The sequence below is a fragment of the Mytilus californianus genome, unplaced genomic scaffold (assembly GCF_021869535.1).
Source record: "Mytilus californianus isolate M0D057914Y unplaced genomic scaffold, xbMytCali1.0.p SCAF_10, whole genome shotgun sequence".
Taxonomy (NCBI): domain Eukaryota; kingdom Metazoa; phylum Mollusca; class Bivalvia; order Mytilida; family Mytilidae; genus Mytilus; species Mytilus californianus.
Genome location: NW_026262582.1, coordinates 17,771,297 through 17,797,770, shown reverse-complemented (window position 1 = coordinate 17,797,770; position 26,474 = coordinate 17,771,297). Strand labels below are relative to the sequence as shown.

Below are 26,474 nucleotides of genomic sequence, written 5' to 3'. Positions count from 1 at the left end.
TAGACTTTAAACTGGATTTCAACACTTACATTTCAAATATATGTAAAAAAGCCGCACGACAACTAAACGTACTAAAAAGAATCGGCACTCATCTCACCAGACTTTCTAAACTTACAATATACCACTCATTTATCTTGTCAAACCTCAGCTATTGTCCTCTCACATGGCACTTCTGCAGTGAACAAAACACAAAGAAAATAGAAAAAATACAAGAAAGAGCACTCAGATTCATTTATGATGACTACAAAAATTCTTACGATACACTCCTTGAACAGTCTAAGGGAGCTACCATTTGATATTTATGGGGGGGGGGGGGGGGGGGGGGGCTAGGATGAAAAATTTTGTCCTGCATTTTTTTTTTTTTTTGTAATCTCTGTCCTGCCTTTTTATTTTTCACTCTATTCGGTCCTGTCTTTTTTTTTTAGTTTATCCTGACTTTTTTTTTTACATAAATTGTCATCCTGCCTCTTTTTTTTTTGCAAAGTGTCTCATCCTGCCTTTTTTTTACTCAAAACTCCTGTCCTGCCTTTTTTTCAAATTTCATCCTAGCCCTCTCCCCCATAAAAATCAAATGGTAGCTCCCTAAGCTACCAGCACCTAAAAATCAGAAGAATGAGAACCATGGCATTAGAGACTTATAAAATAATTAATAAATCAAGCCCAGAATTCCTACATAACTTAATAAACATTAAAGAAAATTCATATAACTTCAGGTACAAAGGCATAGCGGATATACCACGGCCAAAAACAACAAGGTATGGTAAGAAAAGCTTTAGTTATGAGGCAGCAAGACTGTGGAACTCCTTGCCAAATGAGACAAGGAGCTTATCAACTTTTGGCCTGTTCAAAATTTTTATCTCCACCTGGTGTTTTTCAGAAAGTTGTACCTGCAGTTCTTGTAAATAATGCAACTCCTTGCTGCCACATGACTTGACTTTGAAGCCTGCTGTTTGTTTTGTGTTTTTTATTTTTTATTTTTTTGCAGTTATTTTTATTTATTATTAATTTGCTTTGCTTATGCATTACCTGTGCTGTAGCTGCTTGCAGTCTTTTGTTTGTGCTTTATAGTGTTTAATTTTGCATGTGCTACTTGGATACATATATATATTGTGTGTTACTATGTGCTGATATTTGACATTTGCTTTAATATATATCTTGCTTAGCTTTTATTTTGCATGTGCTATCTATGTATTAACATGATTAATACATGTATGTGCTGTCTGTATGTTTGTGTTATCAGTATATGAATCTGATGTTATTACATGTATGTTTTGTTTATTAATATCAGTCGGTTAAAGAGCTCTTAAGAGCTCATGTTCCTTGTTATCATGTATATATGCAACCCGACTTTAAATAAAGATTACTTACTTACTTACTTACTAACTTACTTACTTAAAGTGATAAAAAAACATATGTAAGTTGAGTGCTCCAAATGTAGGAGGGCAATACCAGAACATCAAAATCAGTTGCATTTTCATCGATTCACTCCCTTCACCAATGGTGCACCTTTGACTAACGATGACCGAAAAAAATGAAAAAGACCTATTCGATAAAATTAAAACTAAAAAGTGGGAAATGCAAAAACTACCAGCAGGAAGCAGCTTAGGGTGTTTATTTTCTTGGATTGGGTAAATAATTTAGTCCATTGGTTTTCTTTTGGCTTTGGTAAATGCCTAGAAAGAGCCATTACGAAACGACTTGGAACCATCGTGTCCATTTACACTACTTTTACTAAATAGTGTAAATGGAAGTCGTTTCGAAACTGCTTCATACAAAAAAGATTTTCTTGGAAGGTTACATTTGATATTTTGTTTTGACAACTCTTGTGAATGCAATTACATAGAAATGTACAATTATCATGATTATGGTGGAGTGTCTTTTTACCACAGAAACACCACAGAATACCACAGAACACCCAAAATATACCACAGAACATAAAAACAAACAATAAAACTACTTAAATATACAACATAACATTGAAATAACTTTACAAAACGCATGAACTATTGATTAGACGGTAGGTCTTTTCACCACCGAACACCACTGCACACTGCCGAACACCCCAAAAATTAATTTTTTTGTCTATCGTTATAAATGTGACCTAAATATAATATTTAAGTTATTATTTCAACAAGTTATATTAAATAACGTTAAGATATTAAATATCTACATTGAACACAAACAGAAAAGGAGAGTCGCTTTCATGTCGATCCGGCCCCGAGTCGATCCGGCCCAAGTCGATCCGTCCCAAGTCGATCCAGCCCCAATATAAAAAAAATATCTATAAGGTATAAAAATAAAGATATATATGAATTGTAATTCATAAATGTTTATGAATTTTATAATAATATAAAACATGAACGGTAAAGAAGTTGGCCATTGACGAATATTTGGATATTTAATTGTCATAAGATTAGACATTTGTTTGAATATTTTTTTGAAATTTATATTAAAATTTTATGTAGAAATATAATATTATTTTAATATGAAATATTTGAATTCAAATCGATTTTTCACCTTAAATGAATACGGATGCTTATACAGTATAAAACAATTATGTTGATTATGTTTTTATAACAAGTTTTCAAGACAATTGCGCATGCATAGTTATAATAAAAACATATATAACAGAATTTAGTACGATCATCAGACAGTTGTTGAATAAACAACCCAATTATAGACTATACTGATTTCATTTAAACAAGTCATAATTATATGTTCCATTGGATTGTAAATATCTATTTATCTCTTCTATGTGTGAATTAAATAAAAACTTTTTTCCCCCATGATATTCCCAAGTATCATGGAAAATAAATTTATATGTACATGCTGATGCTGGTTACAAACAGTACCAATCATACTCATTTTCATGTCGATTTAAAATAACAATGTAATTTTAAAAGTTACTCCAATATAAGGCATATCTCACTAACCTGCTGTCACATGTCATTAATCATCGATACTTTTTACAAATTCCATTTATCCTGATTCAAATATGTCACCACTGTGACCAAATCCTCCGAAGTTTATATAAATTATTCATTATTTTACGATGGGGCCGGATCGACATGGGACGGATCGACTTGGGCCAGATCGACTTGGGGCCGGAACGACCTGATACCAGAGAGTCTATAACATTACAACTCTGCAAACCACCGTCATGGACACCTCATATTTTTTCTTCATTTATTTCTTCTTCTATAAAATAGTACCAATAACAAGAAAAGAGACAAATATCAAAGTCTAACCGATGAATAGAGATCGAGGAGACTTGAACTGATTACTAATTATGAATATATTTGAATTTTATTTGAAATGACTATTAAGAAAAGCACGATTTTAATCAATTATGAATTACATTTGATTTGTCTTGTTTTTTACCTACTAATATAAGTTTTGTTTATTTCATTTTTGTTTGGAAAATGTTTGACTAGTAAACAGGCAGGGGTACCATACTACTTAAACAAGTGATTTCAGAATCACTTCTTCAAGTGATTTTGGCTGTGAAATATTAAAAATTTTCACAAAAATAGACACAGACTTTTTAAAATCACTGAAACAAATAATTTGAGAAGTTAAAATGTAATCACTTCACGGCTTAGCCACAATCAGATGTACATTTTGTGTTTCACATGAAGTCAAAAATGAAGATCACATCAGGAAAAAAACCTTTTGATATTTTGGTACAGAAATGGTTTAAATTATGAAAAATAGCCGTCATAAGGCTAACACTTGAAGCATTTATATAAATACATGCAGTTTTTGGAAGAAACATTCAATATTTTTATTTAATTCAAGGTGTTTAAAAACTGTCTAATTTTCTTTAATGGTTGCCTTCAAGACATTGTCGCCAGTTTCAGATTTTTGGCCAATGACAAAGACAACAAAATATGTTTAGAATTATTGAATATCAAACATTTTAATCGAAAAAAAATTGACAAGAACATGTTTAAATCACAATTATTTCAAACAACAGTAGCTTTCTTTGATCATTACTCTGATCTGATCAAACTATATCTACACTTATCTATAAATAACAAAACTTCAAAAAAAAATCCTTTCTTTTGGTGTATAGAACATTAAAATAACTTGATGCATATTCTTACAATAAACAATTAAACTTAACAATACAATTTATATGTTTTGTCTACGGACAAGACATTTTATTGATATTTCAACTGAAATTCATAAATCTGACTGTTTAACATAGTTGAATGTGTTCTCTTAAAAAATAACATACATTTTATCTATCAAATGATGCTGAACCTCGAGGAAATTGGAAACAAATACATTGTGATAATGTCTACGGACAAGACATTTTATTGATATTTAATTAAATGCATTAAAAAAATAATTGTTAAAGTTAAGGTTAAAAGTTACCCATTAAATTTTAAGCTGTGTTTTTTTAATTTTTGGAAAATATAAAAATGTACCCATGATTCTTTACATATCCCAAAATTTTATTGATTAAGCAAGAATTAAGACGAATTCATTCAACTGAAATCCATAAATCTGACTATTTAACAATTAAACTATTATTAAATCTCAATTTTGACATAGTTGAATGTGTACTCTTGAAAAAATGACATACATGTTATCTTTCAAATGAGGCTGAACTCAAAAATTGGAAACAAATACATTGTGGTAATGTCTACGGACAAGACAAATCTGTATACTCTAAAGAAATAATTGTGATTATATTTATGTTGAAAAAACTGAGTTTTAATTTGTACAAAGAACTTTCATCACCTATAAAAAAGATTTAAATTCCAAAGCAGACAAATAATTGAATTAAATACTTGTTATGTACAAGTGTCTTGTCCGTAGACACTTCCTCATAAACTGGTAATCCTGAAATGCAAAAGATAAAGTCAGAGAGAGAGAAATACTATTTCTTCATATGATTAAGTTAATGTTTTAAGTTATGCAGCAACTAGAATAAAAATATTAAAGTAAAATAAGATATGCTTTTTATGACTGACAATTTGCCACTTTTTAAAATCCACTCCTGTAAAGTAATTTTACAAAAAATTAGAACAGTTAAATTTCCATTAATTAATTAAAAATAATATATTTATAAGTTTAAACAACACATAGGAACAATTTAGATCCATAAAGCCAAGCAATATTGATATAAAGCCATGTCTACGGACAAGACATGTGTCTACGGACAAGACATGTGTCTACGGACAAGACATTCTGACATTTTTTTCAAATTCTTCCTCTATTAAAAGATGGTAGAAAAAAGTGTTTGTAGTGTTTTCATATCTACAAAAGAGCAGGAACTTAGCAATGCAACATTAATGTTATTACACTTCCAGTTTACTAGGAAATGCATGTCTCCGAAAAGACATTTTTTCACTTTATTTGTATATCCAACTTTGATGGCATATATCTTCAGCTAGGGTACTGCAATATTGATATATGAGGTAGTGGTTGATAATTTATATACAAGAAGTGAAAAAAAAACACATAATAGCATAAATTTCATTTATTTTTCTCTTTTATCACTACACTGTACAAGGTAAAAACAAAAATACAAAATTGCATAACGAATGCATATATATAGTATTCCACTTTTTATCATACCTTTGTAACCACTGAAGATTTTTCATTGCAACAACCAGCAAAAGAAAGATGAATAAATTGTCTATAACAGTGAACCAATAATGTAGTTCAAATTAGGTTCACTTATTACCTATCAATTGATAAAAACAGTGTATTTTTAAATGAAACAACATAACATGAAATTTTGTCCATTTTTAGCGTGTATTTTAGTGGGTTTTTTTCAAAACAATCACACATATACATGATATTTGATATGCATTGTGAAGCCCTATATTCGCTTCTTCAGTTCAAAGATGTAATACTTAATTTAAGTTCATCTTCTTGTCTATAGAAGCCTATAACATAGACCTAATATGAAATGTACATCTGATTGTGGCTAGGTCGTTCAATAAGTGTTTATAACATTTTCTTGATACTTTTCCCACAAGGTTGATTTTTTTATTGGTAAAAAGACAACAAAACTAACAAAACCTTTAAACAGACTTATTAAGAAGGGATATTATAGTTACGATACTGTTGTCAGGTCATTAAAGATTGCATATTTTGGCTTTAATATTGATTCACTTATAGGGTCTTTGCATCGGAATTAAACATATTTATTCTAAAACCAGTTGTTGGCATGACACGGGTTATGTTCTGGAGCTGGCAGCTGGAGCTGGCATGTCAGTAACTGCTAGTTGTTATTTATGTATTATTGTCATTTTGTTTATTTATTTTTTTTTTTCCTATTCTGACATCGGACTCAGACTTCTCTTAAACTGAGTTTTACTGTGCGTACTGTTGTACTTTTGTTTTTTCTACATTGGCTAGAGGTATAGGGGAAGTGTTGAGATCTCAAAAAACATGTTAAACCTCGCCGCATTTTTGCACCTGTCCCAAGTCAGGAGCCTCTGGCCTTTGTTAGTCTTGTATCATTTTTAATTTTAGTTTCTTGTGTATAATTTGGAGTTTAGTATGACGTCCATTATCACTGAACTAGTATACATATTTGTTTAGGGGCCAGCTGAAGGACGCCTCCGGGTGCGGGAGTTTCTCGCTGCATTGACGACCCATTGGTGGCCTTCGGCTGTTGTCTGCTCTATGGTTGGGGTGTTGTCTCTTTGACACATTCCCCATTTCCATTCTCAATTTTAAGAATTCCATTGAAAAAACAACTATGTACATCAGATCATGTACATGCAGAAATTGTCCTTTGCTTGATAAGCCTGTCAGTTTTTACAGTTTATTTAAAATGCAAAAACTGGAATAATTTGTAGATCAGGACATAACCTTGAAGTAGATCATTCTAACTCTAAAGAGAAAACCAATCAGGTTACCTAATATTGTTGACCTTTTCTGATAGCAAGAGTAGTTAATGAATATTTGATTACAGAAAAATTCCCAAGGGTACTTTTAAGTGCTTTAGCGCACTAACTTACTGCCCAAGCGCACTGGTGAAATTAATATACAAAGAAAAAAAGGATAATTGATCTATGTAGGAAAATTGTAGAGAAGTTTGTCAAAATATGGAAAATCAATGAAATTAACATTTGAAGATCAAAGGAAACACCAAAATCGCTTAAAAAGGTGATTACTGAATTTATCAAATCACTGAAAAAGGTGATAATGAAATCACTTGTTTAAGTAGTACCCCTGACTGGTAAAACAATAGTATATGTTATCATGGTTATGATCATTATTAAAAGTAATTAAACAAAAACATTTAACAACCCACTAAGGAGGTCTATGTTATAAATCGAAAAGAACACGTGGCTTATATAACTCAATCACGCTGTCAAAAGAAACGGAAATTTAATGTTAAAAGAAGTCCTATATAACTTTTTGTTTATTAACAATGTCTCAGAAGAAGTAATTTTACAGTTTTTGTTTTGTTAGCGACGTCTCAAATCTTGTGTTAGACAATTGAAACGTGAAACCATAAAGTATTGGTATCACTTCCTGTAAATGTTATTGGATCATCTTTTACTTCCGATAAAAATAATTAGGCAATATTTTATTTCCTGTTAATATCATTGGTCAAATTTACGATTGGCTCCAAAATCTAAAGATATTGACCAAGAGGTATATATTGACAGAACAAGAAATAAATCTAAAAATCTCACAAAATTTATTATTAAACAGTCAGAGCTCTGACATAAACAAGTCAGAATAAAATGACTTCTTCAAGTCAGAAAGTGTTTTGAAATTCTGACCTGTACGCGTCAATTTTTGTTTTGCGTAGTTTTCACTCGAGTCCGTCAAACCAGAAGTTATTTTGAATTTGCCGCCGATCTACGACACATACGATCACGTGGTTTTTTGCAAGAGATCACGTGTTTGAGAGTCGTTGTTTTGGAAGTGTCTTGAACGAGAAGTCATTGAATATTATATTGATTATTTACGATTTTTAGTGAAAATCTAGGTCATTGTGGGCATTTTTAGAAAGGTAATTCACATTACCTCCGTATTTTCATGGGCATTTTTATATTTTTTGCCTATAAAGAAGTTCCTTGCAAGTGATTTTTTTGCTGTTTCATGAAGGCGCGCGACCTGTAAATACGGACGCGTGGTCTTTTAGATGACCTGGTGTTTGACAATTCTGACTTGTTCAGGTCAGAAAATGTTGTTATGATAATGAATTGTTATTTTCGGGAGATAACTCGTGTTGTCTTAAACAATATTAACATTATTAACTAGTCAGTGCAATTTAAAAAGTAAAATTATTGCTTCGAGCTGAACATCGTCACGTGATTTTTCTATTTTTAAACTCAATCACGAACTGATTTTTTAACCTTTCTGATTCGTTTCTCCCTATGAGAAAAACGATCATTGTGAATATTGATATGATGATAATGAAACGAAAATGGGAAAAATTTTAATAAAAGAAAAAGGAAGGGAGGGGTTTAACTAAAGAACCCAAGGGTTTTTTTTTTTATTTTTAAAGTTATAACTTGAGAACAATAAGTGATGCACACACCTGGTCTTCATTTATGATCATGGGACATGATAAAACAAATCAAATGAAATGTAGGGCAAGTCTCCAGGGATCACCCCTATCCCTGTCATTTCTCTATTCCTCTATAATGTCAAACTGATTTGAATGAAATATACCGGGCTAGTCTCCAGGTTTACCCCCACCCCCTGCCATTTGCAAATGTTCTTATATTTTGTAAACGGTAGAGATCCCCACCCCTAAACCATATATATTCTTGTATGGGACAATTTAACAAATCAAATGATAAGTTGGGGAGGTCCCTGGGGGTCACCCCTACCCCTCCTGTTTGAAAACTTGTAAACGGTCGAGATCCCCACCCCTAAACCATATATTTTCTTGAATAGGACAATAAAACAAATCAAATGAAGTATAGGGGAAGTCCCTTGGGGTCACCCCCACCCCCTCCTGTGTGAAAACTTGTAAACGGTCGGGATCCCCACCCCTTAACCATATATATTCTTGTAAGGGTCAATAAGACAAATCAAATGAAATAAAGGTGGAGTCCCTGAGGGTCACCCCACCCCCTCGTGTTTGAAAACTTGTAAACGGTCGAGATCCCCACCCCTACACCATATACATTCTTGCACAGGACAATAAAACAAATCAAATGAAATATAGGGGAAGTCAATTGGTGTCATCCCCATCCCCCTTTTGAAATGTTCTGGATCACCACCCCTAAAGGTAAACCATATGATATTCCTGTTCGTCATTTCAAGAAGATTTGAATGACATGCAGGGTCAAACCCTAGGCGTCACTTATGCATATCACTTTACTAGACAAAACCAATGTGTACTGGAACTTGCCCAATGTCAGGCAACCATGGGAATGACGAATTATGGGAGCTTAAATTTGTTTGGGAGACTTCGTAACAGCATCCTGTTACAATTATTTCTTGTTTATTTTAATCTGCTGAGAGACCACCTTTACATATTATATTTATCAGTGTTTGTGCAAACAGAATTGTCTATTCAGTATTATTTTCCTCTCACATGCATCACATCTTATTAATTACATGGATATAGGAAGATGTGGTATGAGTGCCAATGAGACAACACTCCATCCAAGTTACAATTTATAAAAGTAAACCATTATAGGTCAAGGTACGGCCTTCAACACGGAGCATTGGCTCACACCGAACAGCAAGCTATAAAGGAACTCAAAAAATTACTAGTGTAAAGCCATTCAAACGGAAAAACCAACGGTCTAATCTATATGAAAAAAAAAAACATTTTGGCATATTTGTTTTCCTCTGAAATTACACATCTATAATTCTTACCCCAGATGCTTAGCCACATGAAGCATTTACCTCTTATTTGAAACATAGATAGTTTTGTTTCTACAGAAGTGAGAAGAACATTGGAAGTCAGAATGTTCTGACTTATAAAAGTCTGAATGTTCTGACTTAATAAGGTCAGAAAGACTCAGAATGATCTGAAAATACTGACTTTTTTTAATGTTTAGAGTATTTTAGAATATGAATGCACTTGTCATGCTAGTACCATAAGAAACCCTGACAAGATTTTGTTCCCAAACAACAATTTTTAAAGATATTAAGAATAACAAGTGTACAATGGAACATAAATTACAAAGTTATAAGTGTTGTGAAAAAATTAAAAAAAAGCTATTTAAAAAAAAATCAATAGATAGTTATCTTTCAACTTTTACATGTATTTAAAAAACAGTGAAAATATTATGGATTATATGTACGGCTTCTTGAAGGACAACAAAGTCACCATATTTGGTCTGAATTTGTATGTTTTTTCTCCTCATTTTTTTTTTTAACATTATTAATGTCGGCTTTTTTCTTAACTAATTTTAAACATTCTTAATTATAATTAAATTTCCCCAACATTTTGCTTACAAACTCTTTAATTTCTAAAGTCAAATTGAAAGTTGTCTTCACAGATTCAATGTGTCTGAAAATGTTATATTGAAAAAACAATACTTTTATATCCTCAAATAAAATGGGTATACCATGAGTTTAATGGTCATGCAGATATGCAATCCAGGATGTTAACAATCAGAGTTTAGATTACAGTCAAAAAGTAATAGGCAGAGTTTTTCTTATATAATCAATAACCAGAGTTAAGATAATTGATTAATAGAGATTTAGTTTAATATAAGTAATAAACAAAGCTAATTAATACACTTGCAATAACATACATGTAGTTAAATTAGTAAATACAGAATATTCATAAAAAATTCAGACAGAAATACTGTAATAGGTCAAGTCATTAGGGACGACATCAAAAGTTCAATATAGGATAAAAAACTTAATTCACATCACATAGTTTTTTCACTGACCCACCCACCCCCCCTCTTAACTTAATTTGGGAAAGATTGATTGACCAATATGGATTTATGTAAAATCGATTTTGGATAAACAAAACTTGCAGCAACTTTAACCCCACCCCACCCCAAACTATTTGATTTAAGTTTTTTTATCCTACATTGGTCTTTTGATGGCGTCCCTTAGAATGTGCTGACTTTGTACATGTTGTAGTGATAGTTATGGCACCCATACAACATATAGGAATCAGTCAAAAGGAGAGAAAAATTCCCGAAATTTGTCACATAGTGACATTTGTGAGTCGGAATAACAAAATATAGACTCATTAATCTCTCCATCTTTTCAATAAACTGCTTCGCTGAGCGCAGCTGGATACGCCCGCAGAGGTCTAACCCTGAACAGTTGGGGCAAAAATGGACACAATATTCAAGCTTGATACAGGTCTGAATTTGGATTGTAATTAAATATTTGACATACATCTATCATAGGTTTCTAAATAAATGTAGTCAAAGAACTTGAAGTTGGTTATATGAATTGAATTTATATTCAATTAAAGATTTCTTGCTGTTGTGCAATACACTGTGCTGTTGCGCAATACTTAGTAAATCTGTTGTCAGACTATAAACAAATAAAATTTATAAAATTCTAAAGGGAGCTTACATCAATAGATATAAACAGTTCACCAAAGTTTCATACGAATTGCTGAAAGCATTTTTGAGTTTTTGTCTGAAAACTGGAAAATCCCCCCTTTTTTAATGAATAAACCCCATAATTCAGAAATGTAAAATCTAAAATTTATAAAATTCTAAAGGGAGCTTACATCAATAGATATCAACGTTTCATCAAAGTTTCATGAGAACTGCTGAAAGCATTTTTGAGTTATTGTCCCAAAACTGGAAAATCCCCCTTTTTTTTATGAATAAAACCCCATAACTCGGAAACGTAAAATCTAAAATTTATAAAAATCCAAAGGGAGCTCATGTCAATAGATATAAACAATTAACCAAAATTTCTTGCAAGTTGGTGAAAGCATTCTCGAGTTATTGTCCGAAAACTGGAAAATCCCCCTTTTTTTAATGAATAAAACCCCATAACTCGGAAACATAAAATCTAAAATTTATAAAAAACGAAAGGGAGCTCATGTCAATAGATATAAACAATTCACCAAAGTTTTAAGCAAATTGGTTACAGCGTTTTTGAGTTAATGTCCGACGTGTTGACGACGGACGGACGGACGGACAGACAACGGTATACCATAATACGTCCCGTAAACGGGCGTATAAAAATTATGAACCAGATTTTATGCATATCCATTTAGTTTTTGACGGACTCTTTTAAGTCAGAACATGATTTGACCTGTTTGAGTCAATTTGCAGAACAAAATTTCCAATCAAAGCTATGTGTTCTTCCTCTTAGCCCCCTTCTGAATCTGCCACTGTTGAGTTTATTAATTGATTTTTCCATACATTATCATTAATATCAAATGGCAATGCCTGACTTAATAATTTCAATAAATTTAGTTTTTGACTGATTTTTTAAAGTCAGAACATGACTTGACCTGTTTAAGTCAATTTGCAGAACAAAATTTCCAATCAAAGCTAGGTGTACTTCCTTTAAGCCCTGCAATGCCCGGCTTAAATATTTCAATAAATTTATTTTAGTTTTGGACTGACTCTTTTAAGTCAGAACATGATTTGACCTGTTTAAAACAAAATACATTTAATATTGAATATACCAAATAAACTTTTTTATTGTCCTCATTATTGTGACTTATGGGGACTTTATTCTCTCTGTCTTTTATCTGGCTCACCCATACATTTTAAATCAATATGACAATACTATACTTAAAAGTTGTAATAAGTTTAGTTTTGTTTGACTCTTTGAAGTCAGAACATGATTTGACCTGTTAAAGTCAGTTTACAGAACAAAATTTCCAATCAAAGCTAGGTGTACTTCCTTTAAGCCCTGCTTCTGAATCTGCCATTTTCGAGTTTATTATTTGATAAGTTTTTAGAAACAATTAAGTCAAATGGTTATTTATTTTAGGGGATCTTACATATATTTCCTGTGTCTTTTATCTGACGTTCCCATACATTCATTAAATAACATATGGCAATGCCCAGCTTATATATTTCAATAAATTTATTTTAGTTTTGGACTGACTCTTTTAAGTCAGAACATGATTTGACCTGTTTAAAACAAAATACATTTAATATTGAATATACCAAGTAAACTTTTTTATAGTCCTCATTATTGTGACTTATGGCTACCTTATTTCCTCTGTCTTTTATCTGGCTCACCTATATATTTTTAAATCAATATGACAATACTAGACTTAAAAGTTGTAATAAGTTAAGTTTTGTTTGACTCTTTGAAGTCAGAACATGATTTGACCTGTTAAAGTCAGTTTACAGAACAAAATTTCCAATCAAAACTGGTCTTTTTCTCTAAGCCCCCCTCCCTAATCTGAATCTGCTACTGTTGAGTTAATTAATTGATAAGTTTGTTTAGAAACAATTCAGTCAAATGGTTTTAAAATAATATTTTTTATAACCAAAAGTTCCATATGTTAACTTAACAGAAAAAAAAGTCATAAAAATGCAGAAATAGAATAAAATTTTAAGATAATTTGATGAAATTTGTAAACAAAATACATTTGAATATTTAATATACCAAATAAACTTTTTTATAGTCCTCATTATTGTGACTTTATTATTGGGTGTCTTTTATCTGATTTTCCCATACATTCTTAAATGCATATGACAATTCCAGACTTAAAAGTTGCAATAATTAGTAAAAGTATAGTTTTTGACTGACTCTTTGAAGTCAGAACATAATGTGACTTGTTCAAGTCAGTTTGCACAACAGGATTTACCTCAATGAAATATTAAGATATCAAATATATACCAAATTAACTTTTATATAGTTCTAAAAATTGTGACTTAATATTTGTGATCTTTTTTCCTACTTGTATCCATACATTCTAACAATCACATCACAATCATGACAATGCCCGACTGTTACAGTTGCAATCCATTTAGTGTTTGACAGACTCTTATAAGTCAGAACATGATTTGACCTGCTTGAGTCAGTTTACAGAACACAATTTCCAATCAAAGCTATGTGTTCTTCCTCTTAGTCCCCTTCTGAATCTGCCACTGTTGAGTTTATTAATTGATAAGTTTTAAGAAACAATTAAGTCAAATGGTTATTTATCTTACAGGATCTTGCATGTATTTCGTGTGTACTTTATCTGACTTTTCCATACATATCATTAATATCATATGGCAATGCCTGACTTAAAAATTTCAATAAATTTAGTTTTTGACTGATATTTTTAAGTCAGAACATGATTTGACCTGTTTAAGTCAATTTGTCAGAACATAATTTGACCTGTTCAAGTCAGTTTGCAGAACAAAATTTCCAATTAAAGCTAGGTGTACTTCCTTTAAGCCCTGCTTCTGAATCTGCCATTTTTGAGTTTATTATTTGATAAATTTTTAGAAACAATTAAGTCAAATGGTTATTTATTTTAGGGGATCTTACATATATTTCCTATGTCTTTTATCTGACGTTCTCATACATTCATTAATATCATATGGAAGTGTCCAACTTTAAAATTTCAATAAACTTAGTTTTGGACTGACTGTTTTAAGTCAGAACATGATTTGACCTGTTTAAAACAAAATACATTTAATATTGAATATACCAAATACACTTTTTTATAGTCCTCATTATTGTGACTTTAGGGGACCTTATTTCCTCTGTCTTTTATCTGGCTTTCCCATACATTTTTAAATCAATACGACAATACTAGACTTAAAAGTTGTATTAATAAGTTTAGTTTTGACTGACTCTTTGAAAGCAGAACATGATTTGACCTGTTAAAGTCAGTTTACAGAACAAAATTTCCAATCAAAGCTAGGTGTTCTTCCTCTAAGCCCCCCCCCCCCCCCCACCCCAAAATATGAATCTGCTACTGTTGAGTTAATTAATTGATAAGTTTTTTTAGAAACAATTCAGCCAAATGGTTATTAAAATTTTATTTTTTTTGGCAACCACAAGTTCTATGTGTAAACTTAACAGAAAAGAAAAGTCATGAAAATACAGAAATAAAATAAAATTTTAAGATAATTTGATGAAAATCTTTAAAAACAAAATGCATTTGATATTGAATATACCAAATAAACTTTTTTATAGTCCTCATTATTGTGACGTAAGGGGACCTTATTTCATCTGGCTTTCCCATACATTTTAAAATCAATATGAAAATCCTAGACTTAAAAGTTGAAATAAGTTTAGTTTTGTTTGACTCTTTGAAGTCAGAACATGATTTGACCTGTTAAAGTCAGTTTACAGAACAAAATTTCCAATCAAAACTAGGTCTTCTTCCTCTAAGCCCCCCCCCCCCCCCCTTTTTCCCTTTATCTGAATCTGCTACTGTTTAGTTAATTAATCATGTTAATTGATAAGTTTTTTTTAGAAACAATTCAGTCAAATGGTCTTTAAAATGATATTTTTTACAACCAAAAGTTCCATGTGTTAACTTAACAGAAAAGAAAAAGTCATGAAAATACAGAAATAGAATAAAATTTTAAGATAATTTGATGAAACTTGTAAACAAAATACATTTGAATATTACATATACCAAACAAACTTTTTTATAGTCCTCATTATTGTGACTTTATTATTGGGTGTCTTTTATCTGTTTTTCCCATACATTCTTAAATGCATATGACAATGCCAGACTTAGAAGTTGCAATAATTAGTTAAAGTATAGTTTTTGACTGACTCTTTGAAGTCAGAACATAATTTGACCTGTTTAAAACAAAATACATTTAAATATTGAATATACCAAATAAACTTTTTTATATAATCCTCATTATTGTGACTTTAGGGGACCTTATTTCCTCTGTTTTTTATCTGGCTCTCCCATACATTTTTAAATCAATATGACAATACTAGACTTAAAAGTTGTAATAAGTTTAGTTTTGACTGACTCTTTAAGGTCAGAACATGATTTGACCTGTTAAAGTCAGTTTACAGAACAAAATTTCCAATCAAAGCTAGGTGTACTTCCTTTAATCCAAGAAAGTCCTTGCTTTCAGACTGCTTCTGAATCTGCCATTTTCGAGTTTATTATTTGATAAATTTTTAGAAACAATTAAGTCAAATGGTTATTTATTTTAGGGGATCTTAACATATATTTCCTGTGTCTTTTATCTGACGTTCCCATACATTCATTTAATATCATATGGCAATGCCCAGCTTAAATATTTCAATAAATTTATTTTAGTTTTGGACTGACTCTTTTAAGTCAGAACATGATTTGACCTGTTTAAAACAAAATACATTTAATATTGAATATACCAAATAAACTTTTTTATAGTCCTCATTATTGTGACTTATGGGGACCCAATTTCCTCAGTCTTTTATCTGGCTTACCTATACATTTTTAAATCAATATGACAATACTAGACTTAAAAGTTGTAATACGTTTAGTAAGTCAGAACATAATGTGACTTGTTTGAGTCAGTTTGCACAACAGTATTTACCTCAATGAAATATTAAAATAATAAATGTTTTGCTCTTAATACATTTAGCTTAAAGTGGATGAGAATATATCTTTTATTAACATAGTCTTATCATGAATAAGTGTCTTGTTTTTCCTTGGAAGATTTGAAGTATTGTCATGTAATGTATCCAATATTGTATTTTGTAAATCTTTTGATATTCAGAAAATTGTATGATCCATTTTTTCTCACCTGGTTTTTCTTTGTATTTTGAAATAATTGAAAGTGATGAGATAAATATATTATGTTTAGATTCTGGAAAGGAGAAGGTATGATGTCAGACAGATGAGCCCCACTTTTTAAAACTCTTTAATTCGAAACTAGTAATCACCATATTTTTATGGAGATTGATAACAAAGTGGTAGTAATGACTGCTTCAAATCAGAACAAAAATGACCCCTCGAAGTCAAAATGCATTAAAAAGGGGCATAAATCTTATTAGAATATGAAGATATTAAGTCACAATATTTTGTGCAAAATCTGACCTGTGGAAGTCATTTTATGATAAATTAAAGTCTGACATAAACTGACCTGTACAAGTCATATTCTGTTGAGTGCAAGAAGGGAGACAACACTTACATCAAATTATATCTGACCTATGGAAGTCATTTTATTCTGACTTGTTTATGTCAGAGCTCTGACTGTTAAAGTATCAAAGTTTATCAGTAAAGTCAAAATGCCAAAACGCAAAATTTCGTACCTAAAAAGGTCGGTTTTCTGGCCCTGTGGTGACTGCAGACAGAATTGCTGCAAGAACTCAGTACAATGTAACTCTTTACATACATGTACAGAGCAATACATGGTACCACTATGACTGTCAACAATTCTCATTACAAGACATCAATTTCTTGGTTACATCCAGCGGTTCCACGTTCTGTTGTTTGACCTGTTTGAGAGAAGAAGTAGGGTCAACCTACTCTTATTCATCTGGCTTACTTCGTCTTCATTTGGTAATTTTATGTTTTAATATAAAAAATTATATAGTATATTTGCACAATTCTTCTTAATTTTTGACGATTAATATTCATGATATTGTTAAGTACATAAGACGTTGAATTTGTTAATCTGATTAATCGGTTTAATCTATTTATCACCGACCCGTGTCAAGCGTTGTTAATTCAATATGTATATAGTACATTTCTTTATTGTTAATTGAGATTAATCATTATAAGTGATGGATTAACACATTTAACATATTTATCACCGACGCGTGTCAAGCTTTGTTAATTCATCTTTATATAATAGCACATTTCTTTATTGTTAATTATTATTTCTCCTTAATTAGGTAATTTTATGTTTTAATCTAAAAACTTACATAGTATATATATTCTTCTTAGTTTTTGGCGTTGAATTTGTTTAATCTGTTTATCACCGACGTGTGTCAAGCTTTCTTAAATCAATATGTATATAGCACATTTGTTTATTGTTAATTGCGATTAATCATGATAAGTAATGGATAAACACATTGAACATATTCATCACCGACGTGTGTCAAGCTATATTTGTTTTATTATGTACAGAATTCATTATAAATCTTTTATCATTACCTGTTTTTGGCAAAACTTTTCGGAATTTATGGTCTGTAATCCTCTTAAACTACGTGACCCGTTCTTGCCTCTACTTTTTTGGTAGTTAATTGGGAAAATGAATTTAGAGTTATTAAGTGAACAACAATGATAGATCTTTTTGAAAAATATTGATGGTCCTTATAAGGACCTTTGTAACATCGTGTTGATGTCCAATTTTTCTTCATCCTCATCGCTGCTCAATTCTGGTAAGCTGTCAAGGGCTTCTTCTATTTGTCTGTCCTCCATTTTGTCCATTTCGTCAGCCAGTGCATCCTGTCACCATAATGTATATACAAAGTTTCGATATCAAAGACGTTGGAACATCACTTTAAGCTAATGGAAGCAATGGCAACTGTCTTTTCGACTCCCTTTCACTTGTTTGGTCATGATCAGTATCCTACACAGTTACATGTAATGACATGCATCAACATGTTAACCAACATTGACTTGTATACATCTCACACTGACGCTTCCAATATTATTATGTTGTCCCCTACCTTTCAGGAATCGTGCATCCAATGTGCCACGGACAGGGCATGGTCGTCCACATGGACCATAATGGCAGCTGCTGATGTCATTGTTAAGAACATCCAAACAATTTACCCACCTGTTTATGGTAAAGGCCATCTTGCATACAGGAATACAACATACACACCTCTTCACCTTTCACCATCTGGGTTATTAACTATAATGTGGACTCACACTAATTGGGGAATAAATGGTATGTGGACGCCAAATCATTTTGTCCCGTTAACTGTTGCAGACGAGATTATTGCCTTTGTATAACGTAGGGATGCTCGATAAACATCTGTTTGTACAACAGATAATTCAAAACAAGAACCAAGTACCGGCAATAGTTTGTTATACAGAACACCAAATTTCAAATTTAAAATATTTCCTGTCACAAAAGTCAGAGCATCCTTTGGGGGTTGACAGAACCTTCAAACTGGGTAGCTTTTACGTTACGTCGATAGTTTATAAGAACCTGCGGGTACACAGAAAAGAAACCAAAGACCATCCAATCTTCGCAGGACCAATGCTGCTACACAAGGATGCATCATACACAACATATAGAGCTTTCTTTTCTCACATTTTTGCCACACTAGAACTTGCGATAGATGATGTCCAACTTCGACGCCATGAGAATATAGAGTTGGGTAGTGACAATGAAAAGGCGCTGACCAAGGCCATAGAAAAAGCTTTTCCAACATTGTGTACAAAACATTTAAAAGACAATGTGCAGCATTACTTACAAGATCATGTTGGTGTCAGCACACAAGAAAGAAAAAACATTATCAACACAATCTTTGGAGATGACAGCATAGCAAGTGCAGACGATACTTTGCAATTTGTGCAAGATGCACAACTTAAGGATTTATGTTCAAATTACCCTCAGTTCCTAAAATACTACGAACAGAGTTTTAAACCAAGAGTTTGCGAATTTGTAAATGCACATAATAGACGTTTAGGCACCAAAAAATTGTGGACAAACAATAACGCAGAATCTATGAACCGTGTAATGAAAGTGGCAGTCAACTGGAAGCCCCAACATGCCCCAGATTTGGTCGAAAAACTGTTTGACATGGTGGACTTTCAGTTCATCAATTTTAGATCAGCACTGCATCATTCAGCTGACTACATTCCTGTCAATTCCTACAAACAATATATGATTGCTGATGTTATCTGGAAAACTAAATCAGATGAGGAAAAAAGAAAGCTCTATAATAAATTCTTACTGGACAGTAAGAAACGAAAACATGACAATGTCATAACTTCCTCTGATGGACTGTATTCGGTTGTTAACAAGGCAAAGTCAATAGCCAGGAAACCAATGCAGAGAAAGAGATCAAGAACCGAAAGAGCCGAAAAAAGACTTTAATCTTCTATCTTGACCATGTATTTATTGAATTGTTTTGTTATTGATCATGTTGATATTATCAAATTAAAATTTTCCACTTAATTTTTATCTTTGAAATTTGACAGCAGACAAAGTTTATGTATCTTGAATTCTACATATGAAATTTGAGGAACATGCATGAGGAAGATACACACAAAAAAAATCTAAAATCAATCTTCGAACTTCAACTTTCAAGAATTAAATAAAAAGACATGCTTACTATAATTTATTAGTTAATTAAAACATTATTGTGCTAAAATAATCTTTTTTACATTCTTTGGTTTTCTTGGTGATTGGTTTTACAGGAATTTTTGGTATGGACCCAATTAAAGGCCAAGTCAATTGGGGGTGTAGTGATAGTGAGTCGACCCTAGATGGAAAAACAAAATTTATTTGAATAATAAAAGTCAAATTATAGACAGAATTAGCAATAACAACAACTATTATGTCTCAAATGTTACTATTTCGAAATTCTATATATCGGTTCTTGGTCCCTTTCTCTGCATGGGTTTCCTGGCTATTGACTTTGCCTTGTTAACAACTGAATACAGTCCATCAGAGGTATATTTTGTGTGTTCTGTGGTATTCTGTGGTGTTCTGTGGTAAAAAGAGGCCCTTTAGAAACAGAGGAACAGCTAAAGATACATGTTAAAGAAGTGCATGTTAACAGTAACTGCTGTAACAGACTGTCAACCCACTGTACAGATAGGGGGTACCACAAAAGCCCCTTGTTGTTTACAAAAAGCACTAGCCTTTATGTCTAATCACTCATGTCACTAGGGTATATTTTCTGGAATACATGCATGTATATCATGTATATAAAAAAAAACAAAGGCTATAAATTTAAATTTAAAAATATTTAATTTTTACTCAAAGTACATATACATTTCAACTTCATAACAGACATGGGGTTATTAACACTAAAATCTGTTGTAATTTTTCACACACCTAATTGTATATGTTCCATTTGATTTTTTGACTAGTATAGCAAAAAGAATACACGAGAAAAACATGCCATATTATATTTATATATTATTGTTGATTAATTTCATTTAACAATAAACTCACCAAAGGTTTGTTTTTATGCCCTTGCCATAGGAGAGGGGGCATTAAGTGTTACCCTTGACTGTCTGTCTTTCTGTCCTTCCATCCCATTTTTGTTGCAAAGCTTTAGGGGGGGGGGGCATTCGTGTTCTCAGACACATTATTCTTTTATTTACTATTATAATGAAATTAAATACTTGAGTTGATATCAAACCTTATCCAATTGTCATGCTTGTTATGAAACATTTAATAACAGGACTCTAGATAAGGATGATGATGGATGGGTGTTTAACTGGCAAATTCACCAATATTCCAGATGAGAATATATATAATTCATATCAATGTAATTTGAATATACAGGATGCCTAACAAAAGTACATTTCGAAAAATGTAACAATGTCATGAGTTTTGTTGATTTTATTTTTTACCAAAACATTGCAAATTCTCATGATTGTTTGGCTTCTACAGGAAAAGTATAAATCTGTTACTCAATCTTGTTTTTTTTTTTACATTATTGGACATGTTGGATGTCTTCTAGACAAATAGAAATTATTTTTTTTTTAGATAATCATAGTAAATAATCATTTATTCTATGTATTAGACATTTTATGCATTGTACCATTGAGGTACATTTTAGACATGGCTAAATCTTGTAGATTTATGAAGTTTGTGACACATGTAAATTTTAGGATGGAGTTATGCCTGACAATATTTTATTTCTTTCAGGACTAAAGGAGATTATGAAGGAGCCCAAAGAAAAGCATTAACAACGAAGGGTTGGAGAAGATACACAAGTACATTTACAAATGAAGGGAAACTTATGGTTAGTGGGTTTTTTTTCTTCATGATAATGATAATCATGATGATGCTAATTGCCACTTGATGAAAAGTAGATATTTTGAAATTTGAACACAATGTCATGGATCGTAAAATACATGTCAATTTTGATTTGATCGATTTCACATTTACTGTTCAAGAGTTATGCCCTTTACAGTCATACAAGTCATTTTTATACGACAGCAAAAAAATTTTGGGGTTGTATATATATTGCTATCACGTCGTCGTCCAAAGACATTTGGTTTCCTGACAATAACTTATATTAGTTTTAGTGTACGGATTTCTATGAAATTTAAAAAAAAGGTTCAATACCACAAAAGGAAGGTTGGGATTGTGTTTGGGGGTGATGGTCCCAACCATTTAGGAATAAGGGGTCAAAAAGGGGCCCAAAACATGCATTTTTCTAGTTTCAGGACAATAACTTCTGTATAAGTATTTTGATTGCTCTGAAATTGTACCACAAGTAGAAGGTTGGGATTCATTTTTGGGAGTAATTGCCCAAACCATTCAGGAATTAGGGGCCACAAAGGGTCTAAAACAAGCGTTTTTCTAGTTTCAGACAATAACTTGTGTTTAAGTGTATTGATGTCTCTTGAATTGTAAATTTTACAAAAAAGAAAATTTCTTCAAATGTTAATTTTTTTGGAAAAGGGGGGTGGTAAAAAAAAAATTTTTTTTTTTTTTTTGGGGGGGGAGCCAATTTTTGGGGGTCACAGTTTATTTTGCTAATTCTTTGTATATAGTCTGAAAACAGATTTACTAAGTATTGCTCAACAGCATAGTGTATTGCACAAAAGCAAGAAATCTCCAGTTGAATATAAATTCAAATCATATAACCAATTTCAAGTTCTTTGACTACATTTATTCTGTATCAGAAACCTATAATGTGTCAAATGGCCCGAGAACACAGTTATTTCGTAGTGCATTTCTTTTAGACAATAAATTCAAATTAAAAAAATCGCACCTGCTCTATCTCAAAAAGATTTTTACAGTGTAGTGTACTACTATTGATACAAATAATATCAAAATTATAGAAACTTCTACCAGCTCTAACTCAAAATATTGACAATTCTGTGTTAAGGGGGGCTAAAATTCAGTTTGACAGCTTCAGACATTCTAATTTTTGACCTTTTTTAACTGGACCAAATCACTACTTAACATAAAGATTCAGCACCCAAATTTTTTTAACATGTAATTTCATCCCCTTACTTAATATTTCATGCATTAAATATCAAGAAATAAATTGGGAAAATGTATCCAAAAAAAATGTAAGTTATACACTGTTCACACTAGGGACTATATTCGTAGACAACGAAAACCAAAGGACGATAACTGTGTCCTTGGACCTAATAGGATAGAAAGACTTGACCAATTTTAATAAAACTTTGCATGACCTAAGCTTAGGCAATTATAAGATAGTTGGCCAAGTTTCATGGCCATAGGATATATATTATAGAAACTAGGGCCATTTTAATATTGAAATTTGGATGTTTATTTTTGACGTTTAAATCAAATATTTTCAACTGTCAAGATTTTGGCCTAAAAAATTTAAATATTGCAAAAATTTGCTTTTTAAATACTCTTGAATTTAATATAATAAGTTTTAAAAGCAAAGGAACACTCATTTGATTTATCAGATTTATTACAGTTATTCAAAAGTCAAATTTATATGAGCCTGTGCCTGAAAATAGAGATTTTCGAATTAAGGGAAGCCTTACATAAACATGCATTTTTTTCAACCAATTTGAAGTTTTTGAAGTTTTTTAACCATACATTATTCTTCCATATATATTAAATGTACTTTGAATGTAAAGAAAAGTTACAAAAAGCATACCACAGGAGTATAAAATGGTCTTAGGCTTCAGCACCCAAATTTTTTTAACATGTAATTTCATCCCCTTACTTAATATTTCATGCATTAAATATCAAAAAATAAATTGGGAAAATGTATCAAAAAAAAATGCAAGTTATACACTGTTCACACTAGGGACTATATTCGTAGACAACGAAAACCAAAGGACGATAACTGTGTCCTTGGACCAAATATTTAATTACAGTCCAAATTCTGACCTGTATCAAGCTTGAATATTGTGTCCATTTTTGCCCCACCTGTCCTAGGTTGGACCTCTGCGGTCGTATCCAGCTGACCTCGGCGAAGCAGTTTATTATTTACTAGAAGATGCAAGTAATATTTACTTGTACATGTATAAGTAATTTTGTAAGATTTTTGTTTTATTTTCAAGGTTTAAATTATTTCCTTTAAATCTTTTACCAAAAATTTACTTATACAAGTAATTTTTTTTTTACAATCCCTAAAATGTTCACATTTTGGGAGGTCAAAACATGCTTAAACAGAATTTTTCTGGTTTTCTTATTAATTTTTAAGTAGAGTTCAACCTTTTATCTCAAGAACTAAGCAAAGAAATCTATTGGAAAAAAGATGTTAAGAAACTGCGCAAGTCCTTAAAAAATTGCCCCCTGGAGGCTTGTAAATGAGCAGTATTTGGAAGATAACAGACAAATGATATTTTCATTTTCCATGAAATTGTACTTTTATGAATAGTACAGACAACTATTAATGACACACAATTAAACACTCTATTAGAGCAGTGTAGTCATTAGAAATTCAAGTGTAGAAGAAAATAAGACTTATACTTATATAAGTAAAAAATATCTGAATGTCTAAGGGATATAACTCTACTTCCAAAATAATTTACCTATACCAGTAAATAAAAAAACACTTGTACAAGTACTACCTCTGACTGCCTTAGTTACATTTACCATAAAATATTTTTTGAACTTTATTTTACGGATAATTATTGAAAGATCACTCAACCAAAGCCTTTGAAAGTTGATAACAATTTATCATTCAAGAGTTTAATTCCCCTTAGTTACATGAACCAGGGTTCACACACTAAATATTTGTAAGCAGTCCAGGGACTCACCATTTTTGGCTTTGGCCACTCATCTATGTCCATTTTTGTGCTTCGGACGCGTGAAATTCATAACGTGTTGTTTTCAATTTTTTTTTGCCATGGCAAATACAAGATTGGGAAGAAAATCAATAGCGTTGCCTTAATCTTTTATTTGTTGTAAGTCTGTATAACAAAATATAATATGGCCAAAAATTAAGAATAAGACTAATTTGAAAATTTTCCTTTGACTTTTGCTATGAAATGATAATAAATGGATTCAGCTGATACAATCTAATTCTTATTGCATCTTTTAATAGACGCATCATGTAAGGAAGTGATGAGTCCAGACAGATTTTCATCAGGCCAGGGCTCAGGAAATCATCTTGTTGAAAACCCTGTCTTCTTTAAAATTATGTTAATAACCTGGAGAGAATGAAGTACCATAACCATGATAACAATTGATATCTTTTTAGATTTTAACACTGTGAATGTTGTGAATCATAAAATAAAGTTCACATTCAATATTAATTTTGGTTTAGATATTTACTTAAAGATCATAGTTTAGTTACTAGGAGCTAGCTAGCCTCTAACAGAGTTTATATTGCTTTCTACCTACATTTATGATTGTAAAGCTATGCAGATACAAAATGTACACTTAAATAAAAATAATAAAATTTGTTTTATAATGAAATAACTTTTTTTTTTCTTATTTCAGTTAGCCCGTGCTTCAGTGTTGATGTGGGGTGGAATTGCTGCATATGTTGCCTACAGATTTCTGAGATCAGAAAAGAAAACCAAATTTGAGAATGAAACAGTTGCATAGGATTTTTGAAGATTTTTTAGAAACATATTTATGATTTAGAGTCAGTCAGGGGTAGTAGTTATACCCCAAAAGAATCTTTATTGGTACGGTTAAAAAGTTTTGTAGATTTTCCGCTTTATAGTAATTCAAAATTTTTTGGAGTTATTCTCCCTTATGGTAATTCAAAATTTTAATACTTGGTGTAAGATGTTTATATTTTCTTCTTTTCTTGAATTTCTCTAAACTGAGGGTGTGGATGGGGGTTTACAGAATAGAGAATAATGGTCAAAAAATATAAAGAATAGAGAAAAATGGACCAAGGAAATATATAATAGAGTATAATGAGGTGCTAAAATATGAAGAATAGAAAGAAATGGGCAAAAAGTATAAAAAAAGAGAAAAATGGCCTAAAAAATTAAAGAATACAGAAATGAAGGACCCCCATCCAGACCCTCTTAATTTCATTGCATTTATAGAGTATTTGATTGTTGATCTTTAAAAGCTAATTGTTTGTTATTTTAAAAATTCTGCATACATGTATGTACAGGCCTTTAAGACCAATTTTTGAAGGATTTTGTCAGTAACTTAATATCTGTAGGTAGTTCATGTGATAACAGGTTGAGCTTTCATCCAAAAAAGTTTTTGCCAACCAGAACAATAAGTTGGATGCATGTTTTGTTTTAAAAAAATTAAGAATTTATGGCGTTGTAAAAAAAATTACTTGTCAAATTTAATTTTTAAAGAAAAATAGAGTAAGATTATTCAAACCTTGAAAAGAACATTTAAATGTGACAAATTTACTTATAAATATTACCCTTGACTGATGGTTTGATAAGTGTGTGTGAATGGTTGTTTTTTTAACATTTCCTTGTTCAATCCAGCAAAATCAAACAGGAGTTAATTCCCTTAAAATCAAAGTATGAACATATCCCACTTGTTAAGGTATTAAAAACAGGATCATATTAACTTTGAATTTGATAAAATGTGTAACGGGGTAAAGTTAAA

At 31.3% G+C, this 26,474-nt stretch overlaps 1 long non-coding RNA gene across 1 annotated transcript; it reads left to right on the top strand.

Moving 5' to 3' along the window:
- Positions 1–1,487: 1,487 nt before the first annotated feature.
- LOC127717719 (uncharacterized) lies at positions 1,488–26,175 on the top strand. Its single transcript, XR_007989307.1, has 3 exons — positions 1,488–1,628; positions 21,642–21,738; positions 25,383–26,175. It is a non-coding gene; the product is annotated as an uncharacterized LOC127717719 (long non-coding RNA).
- Positions 26,176–26,474: the final 299 nt, after the last annotated feature.